The sequence below is a fragment of the Periplaneta americana genome, chromosome 12 (assembly GCF_040183065.1).
Source record: "Periplaneta americana isolate PAMFEO1 chromosome 12, P.americana_PAMFEO1_priV1, whole genome shotgun sequence".
NCBI lineage: Eukaryota > Metazoa > Arthropoda > Insecta > Blattodea > Blattidae > Periplaneta > Periplaneta americana.
This window is the reverse complement of record NC_091128.1, coordinates 144,906,465-144,924,991: the sequence shown is the minus strand read 5'-3', so window position 1 is coordinate 144,924,991 and position 18,527 is coordinate 144,906,465.

Genomic DNA, 18,527 nt, shown 5'->3' with positions numbered 1-18,527 from the left:
TGAAGTTGAGTTATGTGTTGAGAATTTTGTTGGGGTGTGTTTTTGTGTGTCAGAGACATCAACACAGACGCGGAAATACTACACATCCAACCAAAAAGCCAGAAACTAAACACATTAGAACAATATGACATACAAGCACACAAAAACACACCCCAACGAAATTCTCAACATTCAACTCAACTTCAAAACACGCACACTCTTTGACTCTACACTATACCACAGGAACACACCCTCACAGGAAACAGAACAAGTGGCGCCAAGACCAACAACGACCAGTTCTGAAGATGACCCATAAATAGGTCGAAACATGTAAACGAGGTACGTTGAAATTTAACACAGGAAAGTCTTACCATACATATCCGGGGGGGGGGGGAAAGTTTAATACAATTTTGCTCGTTTTCGCTTCCTTTTCGAGATAAAAATTATTTTATATGGAACATTTCGTACCGTATGATGGATCGATGGAGCGGAGAAAAATTCTCTCCGGCACCGGGGTTCGAACCCGGATTTCCAGCCTACGTGCTGATGCTCTATCCACTAAGCCACACCGGATTCCAATTCCGATGCCGGATTGAATCCTCTCAGTTTAAGTTCCACTTCATAGTTTCCCTTTAGTGGCCAACGCTCATGCACTGTGTCACAGATGTGTGACAGTGGCACAATGTCCAACACACTATGTGCAGAGGTGCACTCATTACGAGTGACTAAGTGGCCGGGATCCGACGGAATGAGTGCCGTCTGAAATACTAAGTGCTTATATACGCATATCATATTATTGCTTCGTTTCTTATTCTGTTTGTCCATTTCACATTCTTCATTCTTCTCCATATCCACATTTCAAATGCTTCTATTCGCTTCTCTTCACTTCGTCGTAATATTCATATTTCTGTTCTATACAATGCACACAAAGCACTTCAGTAGTCTCTTCCTTAGTTCTTTTTCCAGAGGTTCGCAGAAGATGCTCCTTTATCTATTGAAACCTTTCTTTGCCATTGCTAATCTCCTTTCGACATCCTGGCCGGTGCTCATGTTACTGCTTGTAGTACTCCCAAGTATTTGAAGCTATCCATGTGCCCTACTGTCTCATTTAAAATTCACAAGTTTACCATCTTCACTTTTCTTCCTATGACCATGGTCTTTGTCTTGTTTGCATTTATCTTTATCCCATACTGCTCACAGTTGCCATGCAGTTCCAGTAGCATATCCCTTAGTATCATTATCTCCTCCTCTGCTAACAATATCATATCATCAGCAAATCGTATGCAATTTATTCTTCTTCCTCCTAATATCACTTCTCCCATGTTCTGAAAACTATTCTTCACTGAATCTTTTAAGTAGATATATATTATTTTAATGTACCGAAGTACATATGATATTTCCATGCAGATATTCTGCGTCATCATACGCACGTACTTCGGTACATTAATAGTACATTATGCAACGAGCCTATAATGAAGGTAATTAAGAAGTGAGCATGGATATTTATGAAACGAGCGCAAGCGAGTTTCATAATTTTCATAAGAGCTTCTTAATTACCATTATAGGCGAGTTTCATACGACTTTTTATGCTCGACCATATTTCTAACTTCATATTATTAATTTTATTGTATCTGACCTGGAGCAATGTCCCGTATGTTGTGAGATGTGCGCAGACGCGAAAGTATTGATTTTTTTCCGAAGAACAGATGTGCACATTGACCTTGCTAGGCCATAAGAACCTACAGAGATAACATTGAAATAAAATTAGACATTGAAAAACGAGATGACAAATTGAATTTATTTGAATATTATTTACAATTAACGCTAATTATTATAGTAACAGAACATAACCTTCTGCGACAGTATTGGATTTCCAGCCTCCGTGACTTTTCGCTAATTCTCTTTCGATTGCATATCCGAGAATAATCGATACTTGCGGTTTTATAACGGTAGAAAGCTGACCTGTCATTGGCTGAACAGTTGTAAGCTGAGTCGTCATTGGCTGAAAGACCTGACCTTTAATGAGTAGGTGTACTTTAATGACATGCATTAAAGGTCTGCTACCAGGTGTATAATTACTACATTTCGGCATGGTCGAGCATAAAATAATATATATGATATGCGAAAGATGGCGCTTATTCCGTCGGATCCCGGCCAACTAGTCACTCATAACGAGTGCACCTCAGCACATGTGTGGACTTCAGTCCTACGTTCATAGATATCTATGACGTAGTGCAGAGGGCGGCCACTAGAGGGAACCCAAGAGTTGGAACTTAATCTGAGACGATTCTTTCCGATGCCGGGGTGGGTATCAGGTGTGGCTTAGTGGATAAAGCATCAGCACGTAGAGCTAAAAACCCGGGTTCAAATCCCGGCGCCGGAGAGAATTTTTCTCCGTTCCATTACTCTTTCATCGTTTTAAGTAGATGTTGAACAGGGTAGGAGTTGGCCTGGGTAGCGCAGTCGGTATAGCGCTGACCTGTGCTCAAGGTTGCGGGTTCGATCTTGATCTAGGTCGATGGCATTTAAGTGTGCTTAAATCCGACAGGCTTATATCAGTAGATTTACTGGCATGTAAAAGAATTCCTGCGGGACAAAATTTATTTAATCTGATAGAGATAAGGCCATGAGGCCTTCTCCTCCCCTCTACCAGGGGATTACAACTACAATATTAAGAATACAATTACAATTAATATTAAATTTATATTTACAATAACGATCAATTGTGCACCCCTCAATATTAAAAATGTAGTTATGAATTACATTGAAGGCCACCGGCGTGGCTCAGGCGGTAGCGCATTTGCCTGCTGATCAGGAGTTGTGCTCGGGCGTGGGTTCGATTCCCGCTTGGGCTGATTACCTGGTTGGGTTTTTTTCCGAGGTGCTTACCAACCGTAGGGCGAGTGTCAGGTAATCTATGGCGAATCCTTGGCCTCATCCCGCTATCACCAATTTCATCGACGCTAAATAACCTAGTAGTTGATACAGCGTTGTTGCATAACCAAGTAAGAAAAGATTACAATGAAACACAACTAAGTACAGAAATTAACAAATAATTTAAAAGTGCAGATCGCCATAAATCGCATTGCGTTGGTATCTAAATGGAAGAGTCCACATCTGTGGAGTAACGGTCAGCGCGTCTGGCCGCGAAACCAGGTGACCCGGGTTCGATTCCCGGTCGGGACAAGTTACCTAGTTGAGGTTTTTTCCGGGGTTTTCCCTCAACCCAATATGAGCAAATGCTGGGTAACTTTCGGTGTTGGACTCCGGACTCATTTTACTGGTATTATCACCTTCATATCATTCAGACGCTAAATAACATAAGATGTTGATAAAGTGTCGTAAAATAACCTACTAAAAAAATGGAAGATTAGAGAGAAATAACGATACTCATTGAAAAGGGAATACATGGACCAATGCAAGGAAAGAACGTCGACAGATGAGTGGAGCGACATAAGGCTGGTTCACAATGAATCGGGAACGGAAACGACAACGAGAACGAGAACGGAAATATTGTTAAAATAAATGTATTTAAATGTGAGTATTCACAATTAACTATTGTGAATGCTCACATTTAAATACATTTATTTTAACATTATTTCCGTTCTCGTTCTCGTTTCCGTTCCCGTTTTATTGTGAACCAGCCTTTACTTGTAAAGAAATAGATTTTTCTCACATCTCGCTTGTGCAATATTTTATTTGTAATTGGAGTTCAGCTTAGCCCTTTTTTATCTAGGGAATTTGGTTTTCATTATACCTGGGAAGCCCTCAATTTCTTTCTTTTCCTCTCACCTCACACTTCACAAGAAAACACCTGACGTCGGAATAATGAACTTTAACTTGTATGAAAAACATGATATGCTGAAATATAAGCCAGAGAGATTTCCCCGATGAAAAATTCTACGCACCATTCAGTTTTCTCCGATACTATCGACTCCGTGGATAGTCACGATATTGGAACGGCTGTCAAATAAAAGCAAGCTCTCTCGAAATATACAGTAGACTACATAAAAGTATTATGAAAACATATAGACCTACAGCATTTAAAAAATATTGGTGTAGAATGTACAGGGACATCATTTTATTTTTACTAACATTTTTTATATTAACCTGTCTATACCTTCAGAGAACCGGAAACACCGCTTGCTCCCCCCCTCCAAGACTGGAGTTCGATGATACTGGCGTAAAACACAAATCACTCTACTAGGTATAGGATGGAAGAAAAGCAGTTCATCCATTTACGTAAACTACGAAATATCGCGATTTTGAGTTTGATAATTTTCATTAGGTTTTTCTTTAATCAAAGTACAGTACTGTATTAAGAATAAGTGTTTTTACTCACGAAGTGAGTTATCCATGCGAACGTATTCATTATACTGTCTACAGCACATTAGCGTACAATATAGAGAAAAAAGTTAAATTGAAAAATAATCATAATATGAATATTTAAACACCATTTTGAAAATGGTGGCCGTTCATTTCGATACAGGCTTCAGTTCTTTTGTGCATATTATCGCACTATAGATTATTGCATCTAATTCCAATTGCCAGTTTCGTCCTTCGTACTAGTAACTCATGTTGAAATAATTCTGTACCTACTCTACGTACTGTAAATTCAATCTTCACTTCTGCCAGACCCGAAAATATGAAATTACTCAGACATGCTATCTACTGTCCGTCCAAGTGGTTATGCCGCAGGATTGTAGAAAGGGAGGAAATCACGTGACAGTTAATTACTTAACGAGGCCCTTTTATTTAAGTTAAATTAAACAGCTGTATAATATTACGTAAACGTCCAATTCCTAAGAGAAATTAATGTTTTCAGAAAAGAGCTAAGACAGCCCAGGTATTACAGAGGGGCGAGCAGAAGCAGGTGGGGGAAATCGGGATGCGACGTAGGCAAACGGACAGTACCTGTGCGAAAATATGATTCAATATTGAAAGCTCTTTCGTCACTGGAAAACGCGAACATATTTCTGGAACGTACTATACTCAGTAACTCAGTACTGCTTACTATCTGCGGTGTTGGTTCTGTGTGGAGTTGGAACTTAGTAGAAGGGATGGGAGTGAAGTACATTCAAAAACTCAGGTACAATAAAAATTGAAGTAAAAGTAAAATGATGTCCCTGTATAAATTCCATTTGTGATACAGCGTCGATAATAACTTAGTAAAAAGATCGTATGGTTCGAAACCCTGACTCAATTTTAAAAGGAATCTGTGGTTCCGATGTGAAGATCGCCAAATATTCGTCACGGAAACAGTACCGTTACTTACAGTGGTACACAGAAATAAAATATACTTGAAAATTATAGGCTTAAGTAAATGGTTTCTCAAAAGAGAGGGAAACACATGGGTACTATTGGCAAAGAAATATTTCCGAGTAAAAGATTTAGAATTAAAATGTTAAAGCAATAAATATTAATTTTCTATTTAGGCTTCCATATCTCAGCTTACTATCTACTGATGTATACAGGGTGAAAGGGGTATAACTGCATTAATTTTAAGAACAGACTCTTTAGGTTTTAAGTAACCGAAAAGTCAAATGTCATTTTGGTACTTGAATAACGGTTTACCCGAAAAAAAAATAGTAATTTGTATCTGACGTTAGGACCCCATTCATGGTAAAACTATTGGGTATTGAAACCTATGAGTGGTAAGATATCAACACGAAGAACGAGTCGAAAAAAATATTCCTTTGTCATTTCTTCGAAAAACGCTTTGTTTTAATGATAAAGTACAAAATTAACTGATTCAAAACGCATTTAAATTGTGACGGAAATTTAATTCGTTAATTTTCTATGCGTGCTAAGCGTAGGCCTAAATCCACAGCGGTGGACTGATGATGATGATAATTGATGATCACGATGATGACGATGACGACGACGAAGGAGGGGATGATGATGATGACGATGGGGCATTAATTCTACTATTCTCTGCTGGAACTTAGTTCGCATACTTTGAATAATTCTTAGCTACAAAAGCCATTTTAGTAATAGTAACAACAGTAGTAAAACAAAATTTGTTGCTCATATCAGTAGCGCTGAAAACAAGCATTGCTTGCGTCTCATATTTTATTATTATCATCAATCGAATAACAAATACCAGACAAAAACCTGCAAGCTATTTACAAAGCGCTCTCAATGAATGTGTAAACAAGTGAAATTGAACATAGACGTATTGTATAGCGGCGGGACGGAAATTGAATGTTGCAGCTAGCATCCTGAAAATAAAATGTCGCACTCTCGTAATTTCTTTCCATAAATATTGTGCATACTTTGAAGAACTAACTAGATTAAAAAATAGACGTTTTTAATTTCCTGAAATTTTGATAACTACACAATTTCACAGTGTCCTCTTATCGTCATTAGCGTTCTTATTAAATGATGGAAACTATTAAAATTTCAATATGAAATATTCTGTTCGAACAAAAAATGTTCGTTCTTTTACCACGTTTTATCAACAGCTATGGTTATCTAGCGTCTGAGTGAGACGAAGATGATAATGCCGGCGAAATGAGTCCAGAGTCCAGCACCGAAAATTACTCACCATTTGCTCTTAATGCTTTGAGGGGGGAAAAACCCGGAAAAAATATTTTACAGCGAGTATTAAGAATATTCAATTGTCTGTAGATCTGTGTATCCCTTCTATTCTTTTTTATTGTAGTTATATCGATATTACTATTGCGTTTCTTAACTCCATGACAGCTAGAAGCCCTGATCACGTACTACAAACGGATTGATTAGCCTAATGCACTTTCAAGATTACAACTTTTATCACTTTCACTATGCTGGCATCTAGCTACTGCAAAAGAAATCACCTTATAACCAGGGCTAGGAATTTCATACCGATCTCGTTATTCAGGGCGCGAGCAGCCAGGAAATGGGCATACAAAACGGGCAACCTGCGCGACCAACGGCCCCCTTGGAGTGCATCATATTTATTTATTTAGTTATTTATTTCGTTATTTGTTTAGTTATTTATTTAGTTATTTATTTAGTTATTTATTTAGTTATTTATTTATTTAGTTATTTATTTATTTTTTTAGTTATTTATTTATTTAGTTATTTATTTAGTTATTTATTTATTTTTGTATGTATTTATTTATTTATTTAGTTATTTATTTATTCATTTAGTTATTTATTTAGTTATTTATGTATTCATTTACTCATTGATTCATTCATTGATTCATTCATTGATTAATTAATTAATTAATTCATTTATTTATTCATTTATTTATTTACTTATTTATTTACTTATTTATTTATTTATTTATTCTGGTGTAGTTAAGGCCATCAGGCCTTCTCTTCCACAACACCAGGAATACAAATACAATAATAGAAATAAACAGAAAAAAATACACTATATACAAAGCAAAGCTACACAAGAAATAAAGAGAGAAACAGAAACACTATAAACAAACTAAAGCCACACAAAAATATACACAGGTTGCAGTCACACAAACTTTAAATGAGTGGTTAAGTATCACAATTAATTGTATCCTAACATCATGTTCAGTTAACAACTCTTACTGCATGCAACAGGGCCACATCGGCAGTATGGAAGACGTTTGAGAAACAACATATTGTTCTACTGCAAATGTGAGCGAGATTCATTCCCTGTATAAACACAGTGGGTGCTATTCATAGACATTTCGCAGCACGCGCTACGAGCGTACTAAGCTAGCCCCGGCTATCCACTGGTTACTAGTACAGAATTCAAATCATATCCTATCGCTAACACTGGTTTATGAATACGAAAAACGCTGATAATCCACCGAAAACCCGCTCTAAAAATGTCTATGAATATGGCCCAGTAAGTTTTTTAGCAGTGTGTGCGTGTGTACGTGTGGGTGTACAGTTTTTTTTTCATTCTTTGGTTTTTGCTTAGTAACGTTTCAATATATTTACGAAATGTATTATTCCATTATTAACCTGATGTTTTGCATCATTTCTGTAAATGTTACACTCTATGTTGTATTTTATAGGTGTAAATGATGTAAATATGTTAAGAGCAATATTTTATCAATGTGAATCTATATGTATGTAACAATTTGTTCGTTAGTTTAGGTTCTGTCAAGATAGGTTATATTGTCTGATCTTTTAGTTTTATATTTATGTGAATACAAATAAATACATTACGGTTAATACGGTTAAATCTATACTTCTTTCTGAGTTGTTATGATATTTTCGAAGTTGAATTTGTGTTATTAAAATCAATGTCTTTTATTTCTTTTTAAAAATATTTGTCCTTTGTTTGTTCTAGCTTCAAAATGTATTCTAATCCATTCATCTTTTTCTACTTTGAGTTTGTCATCACTGCCTTCATTGTCATGATCACTTTTGAAGTTTTTACCCTTTTGTCCACCTGTGAAGGACAATGAAGACGAAGAATAGTGAGGATAGAGGAAGGCCACTGCTTAAGCCAACGTAATATAAGCTTTAAATACGAGCAGTGGAAATAAATTTAGTACTTTGTAAGGGAGTTTCCCTCCACTTTACTGCCAGAAATCGATTCGAGGTCTGCTGCATTTGTAGCCTGGAACACTACCAGTTGAGCCACAGCTGTTATTTGTTAAAAGATACGCATTAATTAATTGTTAAATTTAATGTTGTGAGTAAGGAACCCTGATTTACTAAACTATACTTATAACATAATGCAAAACAAGTTATTGCATTTTTCTCACGTCTTTATACACTATACTCTTTGCAGACAGTTTTTCCGGCATCGGTAGTGAATATATACCATTATTAAAAAGTCAGAAATATTAGTTTATTTTCACAAAAACACATACAGCTCCTTTTGTGTTGTGCTCTTGTTTCACATTAACTAATGGAAGTCTCCTGTACGAATGTTACCATGTAGTCCTAATTTGTTTGTTAATTGCGGGTGAGAAATATGGTTTGGTTCTAAAAAAAAGATCACTCTGTACATTTCAAGACATAGGTACAAAGTGCAATCAATAAGTTTCCGGACTGCCTTGAATGTACGTAGCACATAGGACATAGAAAGCGGCGAAGTTATCTAGAACCAGGGAAACGCCTGGAATCTATACTAAACGCATCACTTGAAAGACACAGAAGAAGGCTAGTCATAAGACCTATGGAGAGATTTGAGGAAAAATCGCAACTATTCTTATTTTCCTTTCTTGAACAACGATCTGAGAGAGTTCAGCGCCGTACCTGCGTGGTCTAAGGCATAATGACTTATGCTGGTGATACGGAATTAAAACTGGTTCGAGTCTTCATGAAGTAAGAAATTTTCTCATGACATTTCAGCCAGGATATGGGACCGGTGATGACCGAGGAACATGAGTTGTAATGAATAGCGAAGTCCGGTTTCGTAAGCGAGCTATATCCTGTACTGGTTGCCCGATCTTTCAGCTGGACGGAAGAATGAACACGTGACGTCAGCATTCGCTGGTTGACCCTATATGGGCTATCGTGCGACAGATTAAATTTCATTTAATGATATAAGAGTTATAAATAAATTAGATATTTCACTTTGTATTCAATAAAGAGATATATATCCTTGCTTTGGATTGTACACAAAACATTTTTATAATTACTTACTTACAAATGGCTTTTAAGGAACCCGCAAGTTTATTGCCTCCTTCACATAAGCTCGCCATCAGTCCCTATCCTGTGCAAGAATAATCCAGTCTCCATCATCATATCCCACCTCCCTCAAATCGATTTTAATAATTAGGAAAATATATTTATCTTTTATATATTTTTCAGTTTAAATAGGCAATGTAGGGAAGCACATCTTTAAAGAAAGAATTCCTCCGAAGTAAATGGAAATGTTTCAATGCTCTAATCGAATACTAGAAACATGTCAATTTACCATTTTTGTGTCCAGTGTTGTCATAAACAAGCACCATGAGTGCTTGTTACACGAACCTACCGGTTCAAGTGCTGAATAACGACCATTGCACTTGACTCGAGTTTCGTTCGATCATTGTCACGATGCCCCAGTATTCTTTAAATTTCATCCATGCGGTGAGAGTTTAGTTAAAACAGATCTAACTCTCTTTTCGAACATGTTCAGACATGGATACGATAAAACAATGCGCTGAAAGAAAATTTACTTCTGTTCAACCAGTGTCAAAAATGGAAACAGAAGTTCCTGCGAAAATAAACCCCAATCTTTTATGAACAGAACTGTATTACCATTTTTCTGTAAATTTACGTTTTCATGAAAATTACGGGACTTTCACTTCTTTCATGACACTTGAATGACCGTATAAATGTGCTTGAAAATATACTAAGTGAATATTATGTCAAATATTATGATCTAAGAAGTGTTAGGAATACTTTAAGTCGGAGAAGAAATTGCAGTTATGCACTCTGGACAGTTTCTGACAACCTAATGGCCGGTTTCTGGTACTGCCCGTGTCTCACGTCCTGAACCGAGAGCTCCCTAGTGCTTATAACCACGCCTCTTAGGTCTGCTCGGACCGGCACGGCAGCTGCAGCGTGTGGCACGGCAGCATATTACATGTGCTGAAAACACTCTCCTATGCCATTGCAAGGGTTTTTACTGTTTATAATACTGGATACTCTAAGCGTGGTTACCACTATCGCTATTATCGCTGATGACATGGCGATGTAAGTACACACTAGGCCACTCTTCGTTCAGTCTGGACAATTGCTGAATTGCCATAGAGCAGCATTTCTCAAAGTATGTTCCGGGATTCCGTGAGCCCAATATGATTTTAAATTTTGTTTTATACTTTTTTTACTTGGCTATTTAACGAAATTGTATCAACTACTAGGTTATTTTGCATCGATGGGATTGATGATAGCGAAATGGTATTTGGCGAGATGAGGTCGGGGATTCGCCAAAGATTACATGACATTCGCCTTACGGTTGGGGAAAACCTCGGGGAAAAAAATCGAACCAGGTAATCAGCCCAAGAGGAAATCGAACCCGCTCCCGAGCGCAGCTCTGGATCGATAGGCAAGCGCCTTAGCCGACTGGGCTGCACCGGTGGCTATTTTATACTTAGTGGATACTATAAAAATATATAAATGTTACGAAACTATGAATCAATAATAACATGAAACCACCGATAATAATAATAACAATAATAATAATAACAATAATACTACTACTACTACTACTACTACTAATAATAATAATAATAATAATAATAATAATAATAATAATAATCCAAGAATATGCGTAATAATAATATTCCAATAATATGCGTAATAATACTATGTTTAGGCCTAATGAACATCTAAAACGGAAAATACCCATAATACCACTTTCATCACTGGATTCTCTGCGTATGTGTCCACTAAAACAAAATACCGAAAAGACAAAATGCAGAAGTATAGCATAAATGAGACTACAACTTTCCGCCATAAAACTAGATTGTAGGCTTAAAAAGCAAATACATTCGTCCCACTGAACAGAATTAGAGATACTAGCTCTCACTTGTCTGTTAACTATTAAATACTAATAAAATATTACAAGGTTTCTGCAGTTACACTTTAGATTAAAAGGGGTTTCGCGGTGGAAAAACGTTTGAGGAACACTGCCATAGAGGAAAGAGTTTACAGATGTGTTGTACACGTGACAACCGTAATAGCCATTAAGTCGATAATCTCAAGTAGAGACTGTAGCCTACAACTGGTATTAGTGTTTAGTTACAGGAATTGATAAGTAGGACATAATTTGTTTTGTGAGGAGACAGCCTATACATTCACTTGTCCATGGCTGATCTTGCTCCATAGCTGACGAAAGGAATCCTGAAAAGGCCGATGTGTTGAACGTAGGGTAGTAGGCACATGCGGTACCCAGGACCTCCCACTCACTCCCTCTGCCTCTCGCCCCGCAAAGAAACAGCTCAGGAAGTGAGGCACGGGCAGTACACGTCAGTTAACTCTCAGTACTTAGCTGCTCTTATAAATTTAACTGCACTGATAAATTTCACGAGTTTCCGGAAAGTTAAATGTTGATTTATCAGCGCTTGTAACTAACAGTTGAGGTAACTTCAAGTTCAGTATCTGTTGTCGTCCATAGATGTCTCCATTAGTATTTTGTTGGTGATTTTTTAGTTATTTATAGTTACTTTTGTTTGCAGAAGTTTTCAGTAGTAATATGGCTGATAGGTACACAGTGAGCTCTTTACTAGTAGGTGCAAAACTTTTTAATTAAAGAACCGTGTGATAAACGATAGTGTACATATAGCCTACACTTCCAACTCAAATGTAATATGATTAAAAAAACAATAATTGTTGGTATTTGGCGTGATTATCGAGGTAAATAATACTAGTGGAGAGAGAGCTAGATGTAACTTCTGCTTCAAAACTGCAACCATATTCAGCTGTGGTGGCTATGGCAGCCATATTGATAAACATATTAAAATATTCAAATCAAGATTTCAGGTATAACTCACCGTAAAGTTGATTTGAATAATTTCGAGGGAAAAATTGTTCCGGGGCCGGGCATCGAACCAGGGACCTTTGGTTTAACGTACCAACGCTCTACCAACTGAGCTACCCGGGAACTCTAACCGACACCGATCCAATTTTTACCTCTATATCCACAGACCTCAAAGTGGGCTGACAACCGTCAAGCAACCAACTTCGAGTGCACACTAACTCCGAAATTATTCAAATCAACTTTACAGGGAGTTATACCTGAAATCTTGATTTGCATAATACACGTCACTGTTCGTTAACAGAAACCACAATTTAAGTCACACGGAGTTAGTGTGCACTCGAAGTTGGTTGCTTGACGGTTGTCAGCCCACTTTGAGGTCTGTGGATATAGAGGTAAAAATTGGATCGGTGTCGGGTAGAGTTCCCGGGTAGTTCAGTTGGTAGAGCGTTGGTACGTTAAACGAAAGGTCCCTGGTTCGATGCCCGGCCCCGGAACAATTTTTCCCTCGAAATTATTCATATTAAAATATTTTACATTCGCCCATATGAAGGCTTTCATGTATTCAAATCAACTTTCAGAGCCCGAAGTGCCATTGGCATTGGTATAACACCCAAAAATAAAATATTTCTTGACTGACGACATACAGTCTGAAGTTGATGACGAAATGTCTGAAGTTGATGTTCGAAATTGTCTTTATAAACACACATTATTATCGTAATATCTCATAGAAAGTAAAACATTTACCGTAAGTTACGTAAATAAAACGCCAAAATTATAAAACTATACAGATAATATAGTAAATTAATTTACTGAAGTCAATATTATTATTCAATATCAGTTATTATAGTTTACGAAGCAGTAATGCAGTAGCGCCGCATGTCGGTATTTGTTCGAATCAGTACTAACAGCCAGGTAACTACAGGCCGAGGTATAGTTACCAGTTGAAACACAGATAACTGTAAAGATAACGATAACTGTTATTTCGAAAACTCGTTTTAAACATATAAGCATGTTAAATCATAGATAACTCTGTTTGTACAGGTAACTGTCCTTCCAGAAACCGGGCGTAAGTGATTTTTGATTCTCGGTACTAACGACCTATATGAGCCCCGCTCGTTTAATCGGGAAGAGTAGCGGCAAGTTAGAGGCCCTGTCATACGAAGAAGAAGAAGAAGAAGAAGAAGAAGAAGAAGAATCTGTAGAGTGGCTCGGATGAAGATGGTTGTTGGACAATTTATATGGAATGAAATATCAAGTGAAATGAAGATAAGATCGAGAAAATTATAGGACGACTGAATTTTGAAAACTCCTCAGAAGTTTGTACAAGGCAAAAACAAGTTTAGTTACGTTGCTAAGAATTCTTCATTAAAACATGCGACTTCGCCAAGTCCTTTAGCTTAAAACCTATTTGTTTCAGGGTGTCATTTTCGGAACTTGTGTCATTTAGTATTACAAATTCTACTAGGAGTTACTAGTAGTGTGGTCTGCAGGACTAGAACTGTAATTTCGAGTTGTATTCCGCTGCAGTTAAACACGGCTTACGACACGAAATTTACTCTCTGCTATACAGTTTATTCCAGTTTGTAACCTCCCGCCATTCTCAATGCTTTTCGCATGTGCTGACGTCATTTCATTTCCTCCTCCTCCGCCGCTTGCGGAACTGCCAGTCAAGTGCCACATGGCACAGTGTCGGAGTCACTCACTACAATCCTTCATTTCAGCAGTACCATCAGTTGTGTTGAGTTGGAGTTCTTGGAAACACTTCTGTTTTCGTTTTCTTATTCTAGGTCGTCACAGATTTTGATAGTTATTACTATTAGGCCAAATTCTTCTTCGTCGTCACCACCACCACCACCACCACCACCACCACCACCACCACCACCACCACCACCACCACCACCACCAGTGTGCTTAAATACGACAGGCTCATGTGTGTAGATTTACTGGCATGTAAACGAACTCCTCCGGGGCAAAATTCCGGCACACTGGCGACGCTGATATAACCTCGGCAGTTGGGAGCGTCGTTAAATAAGACATTACATTTCATCATCATCATCATCATCATCAACTTCGAATAACTGTGTTCTTTGGCACGTTCACTCATTCATGCATTATTACAGTTTTCAGACATGATATGAAGTACAAGGTTCCAAAATCTTATTATCCAGTTTCTGTGGTTGTCCGTAAACTGAAGAAAACATTTCTGTAAGTATTTTTTATAATCTACTTAAACATATGTGTTAAAAATCAATAAAAATAAGTAACTCAGTCCTTGGGCCCGGATTCGATCCCCGCTCGGGCTGATTACTTCATTGGTTTTTTTCCGAGGTTTTCCCAAATCGTAAAGGGAATTTCAGGTAATGAATGGCGAATCCTCGGCCTCATCTCTCCAAATACCATCTCTCTATCACCAATTCCATCGACGCTAAATAACCTAGAAGTTGATACAGCGTCGTTAAATAACCAAGTAGAAAAAACTCGGCCTGGGAAGTTTCAGCTTTCTGTTTTCAAATTGTAACTCATTTTGAGGAATACGAGATGGAAATTTCAGTTAATAAAACTAAAGTAATGGGATTCATCGGAAAAAAGATCATCTCTGCAGCAAAATTTGCCTTTATAATAAAGCTGTAAAACAGGTCACATGTTTAAAATATTTGGGTTATCATTTAAGCTATGAACAAGAAAAAGATATTTCTACAAAATTGAATTACTTTAACTATGCAATGAATACCATTAATAACTTTTTCAAACCTTCTCTTGTCCAAAAACATACAAGAATTATAGCCTATAAAACATTGGCGAGATCTGTTCACATGTATGGAAGTGAAGATTGGACCATACGTAAAAATGTGATGAACACCGAATCACTGCCAATGAAATGAATTTTTAAGAAGAACTGCTGGCTATACATAGACAAGAAGATAAATTTGGGTATTTTGAAAGAATTAAATATTGACCCAATTTTAGAGAAAATTCAAAATTATAGACAGAAATGGAAATAAGAATACTGGGTGTTCAGTTCAAACTGTGTCATGGCTCGCTGTATGCCGTCATGTGGCTAGTCGAAGAGCCTAGAGAATTCAATCTTCCTACACTTCCGCAGAGGTGTATTACCTATGTGTCAGAGAAGTTGCATAGCAAGTACGGCGTTCATTCTGAAGAGTACTTACTGATATGTACGGTATCGCCGGTAGTGGCAGGAATGTGAACTGTTTGGAAACATGTACTGAGGTGGATTTTTTCCTTACTGTCAGGATATGGGGAGAGGGTTAAGACGATTTCTTACGTATTTGTTGACATTAACTTCGACAGTCAACATAAACGCGGAGCATTTGATTTGTGTTGTGGAATGTTGCCGTACGCAACCGAAGATAACAAATACCCTGCGTACGACTTTCCCGCGCAAAACACAGTTCTAAAGAGGTTATGGTAGCACACAGACAGTGCAGACCGCCATCTTTTGCTACGACGTTCAAGTTATACCGTACATGTTCTCAAGTTCAGATTGAACGCCTTGATTAACAGGCAACTTCTCTGACATAAAAGCTGAAACTCGCTCAAATCGCTGACTCACAAGAGTGACGTCATGACACACTTTGAAATGAACACCCAGTATAGTACCTTACCGATATCTTATTAAAAACAACTCCGTATACCAACAGGTTTCACCAACTGCGAATCCTCAGGTATAGTCAATCATGGTGAATAATTTAAGCAATTCGGTAATGTCCTCAGAAACTAAAATTTCTTGCTGTGTGTGTTACCAAAACCAGTTTAAGAACCGGCTTACACTGTTGGTTGGCACGTTGAATTGAGTTTCCTGTGGTCGTTTGGAGACCAGTCAGTCCGTTATTTCGGTTTCTGCTCCTCGTTCTTACGTCACGACTACATTTGACCAATCGATTCCACGGTCACACACAGAAGTTGGATCTACGGTTCCACAAATTCAGGCAGGGACAAAACATTCAACTTCGGCGACACTCTGATGTCTTGCTTGAAAGTGACACGGCAATATTGATAGTTCCAAATCCTTACACAAAGTGCTTTATATATTGAATGGAGCTTAATTAACATTTGAATAAGGCAATATTCATCACATATTTACCTCAGTTTACAATTTATTAAGTTCAAAACATTTTTAATTCTTGTCAAATTCTTCTCTTTTCAAAAGTTAAAAAAAAAATATTTTTTCATTAAAATATAATAGTAATAATAGTAATAATGATAATAATAATAATAATAATAATAATGTAATATTAATAATAATAATAACAATAACTTCTACGAAATGAAAATATAAAAATTGTATATTTATCTTTCGAATAGGTGAAAAAATTCAAATATCTTGGAGCAACAGTAACAAATATAAATGATACTCGGGAAAAAAATTAAACGCAGAATAAATATGAGAAATGTGTTATTATTCGGTTGAGAAACTTTTGTCATCTAGTCTGCTGTCAAAAAGTCTGAAAATTAGAATTTATAAAAGAGTTATATTACCGGTTGTTCTGTATGGTTGTGAAACTTGGACTTTCACTTTGAGAGAGGAACAAAGATTAAGGGTGTTTGAGAATAAGGTTCTTATGAAAATATCTGAGGCTAAAAGGGATGAAGTTGCAGGAGATGGAGAAATTTACACAACACAGAACTGCACGCATTGCATTCTTCACCTGACATAATTAGGAACATTAAATCCAGACGTTTGAGATGGGCAGGGCATGTAGCACGTATGGGCGAATCCAGAAATGCATATAGAGTGTTAGTTGGGAGGCTGGAGGGAAAAAGACCTTTGGGGAGGCCGAGACATAAATGGGAGGATAATATTAAAATGGATTTGAGGGAGGTGGGATATGATGATAGAGACTGGATTAATCTTGCACAGGATAGGGACCGAGGGCGGGCTTTTATGAGGGCGACAATGAACCTGCGGATTCCTTAAAAGCCATTTTAAGTAATAATAATAATAATAATAATAATAATAATAATAATAATAATAATAATAATAATAATAGTGGCAGTTTTACTTAACCTGGCAGAGTTAAGGCCATAGGGATTCTCTCTAACATTCAAGAGAATTAAAACTACAATACAAAAAGAACACTATAAATACACCAAATGTAGTACAGAAAAAATTTACAGGAGTTTGAATTAGAACATTTATGACTGTCATAAACAAATACATTCTAATTTGTATTAATAGCGGGATTAGGGGAGAGTCGGGTAGTATCGGACAGCGGGTAGTATCGGACAGTACGTTTATTTCATCTACCACCATGTGGTAGTACCTGAATGACATGGTTACGTTTCTCTATGCGACATCACAGAAACGTAACCATGTCAATCAGGTACTATCATCGTGTGGTAGATGAAAGAAACTCACTGTTCAATATTACCCGATGTCCGATACTACCCGACTCTCCCCTACATTTGAAGTCTGATTATGTATATGTTGCTACTTAGCGATGTATGCAATGGAGGGGGAAAAGTAACTGGCCACCCTATCCCATTATCTCCTGGCTTCGTTGTTTCATGAATGATGCCTTAGTGGTGTCGAAGTTCACACCTGTTTTCGGACATTTGACTAAATAACAAAACAGAAATATTTAGTTTTTTTTTATTATTACTATTATCATGCTTTACTTGATATTCAAGTTGTCTTGGTGAAGTATATTTAATCATGCATTTGTTAAAATGTGGAATTTTCGATTTGTAAATCCATGGATTTGATCCAGTGCGCAGATGAAATACCTGGTAAACCAACACGTGCTCTAGTTTCCCATTGCATTTGCTCCTGTGATGAGATTTGTGCATTTCCACCTGTGGTGACATGAAAGGACGAATGTTATAATTATTATGCCAAGAGAAACAGGCATAAACTGCACTGAAAAGCAATAATTTATTCTGTATGAACCTTCCATAATACGGACCCAAGGTTCCATCGTGATAAGCCAGTGCTCCAGCATTTCAGATAATTCTGCTCTACTTTACATAACACTAATTAATGTGAAATTTCTGCTATATAGAGTGTCAGAAGAGACATAATCATCTCAATTCTCTCAGAGGGACATCCCGTTGATACGAATGTAGTGTTGTCCAGTAGCGCCAACTTTTGAAAAATAATTGGGTGGGCTCAAATAGTTGAGATACGAGTTAA